Source organism: Macrotis lagotis, chromosome 7 (assembly GCF_037893015.1).
Source record: "Macrotis lagotis isolate mMagLag1 chromosome 7, bilby.v1.9.chrom.fasta, whole genome shotgun sequence".
Lineage (NCBI taxonomy): Eukaryota > Metazoa > Chordata > Mammalia > Peramelemorphia > Peramelidae > Macrotis > Macrotis lagotis.
Window position 1 is genome coordinate 114,480,029 of NC_133664.1, and position 891 is coordinate 114,480,919.

The following is an 891-nucleotide window of genomic DNA, read 5'->3' on the forward strand; positions in this document are numbered from 1 at the left end:
CCGACCAATCCCCGTGCGGTCCGCGGGCGGCCCGGCCAATCGGAAAGCTCAGCTGCCGGGCCAATGGGAGCGCGGCTCCGGGAGCGCCGTGTAACAAGTTACTCCCGGGACAAGAGGAAAGCGGCGGGGGGGGGGGGGGGGGGGGGGGGGGGGGGGCGGGGGGGGGGGGGGGGGGGGGGGGGGGGGGGGGGGGGGGGCTCGGCCTGGACTGACCGTGCTGCCCCGCCTCTGCCTTCCGTGGTTCTTACCTGCGTGTGCGCGCCTCCACGACGCGAGGAAGAGTGCTGGTCCCCGTGTGTGTGTGTGGGATGAGAGCACGGCGGTGTTCCGGCCTGTGTGTGTGTGTGCGTGTGTGTGTGGACCCCGTGAGCGACGGCGCGAGGGAGCATATGTGCATGACTGACAAAGTGCTCTCTCGTCGTGTCTGCATGTATGTCCCAGGGTGGAAGCATGAGGACGGGTTATCTGCAGGTGTATAGGTGCGAGCATCCTCAAGATGGATGGATGGAGAGGCAGAGACTGATACTAATAGGTATAGACAGGGCAATGATAGATGATGATAGCTACAGCTAAGGAGACAACAGAGGCTAAATACTAGACTCAAAGCCTATGTTTACATCTGTAGTGAAAAATAATAGCCAATGTCACCTGTTTTTTATTTATTTTAAGGAAATGGGGTTTGAGTGACTTGCCCTAGCTATGTGACAGCTAGGCAATTATTAAGTGTCGGAGGTCAGCTTTGAATTCAGGTCCTTCTGACTCCAGGGTTGGTGCTCTATCCAGTGCACCATCTAGTTGCCCACGTCATCTCCCTCTCCCTCTCTCATACAGCATAATAACAGCATTTTTTCATTTTAAATTTATAGAACTCGACAAACTGAATCTCTCACA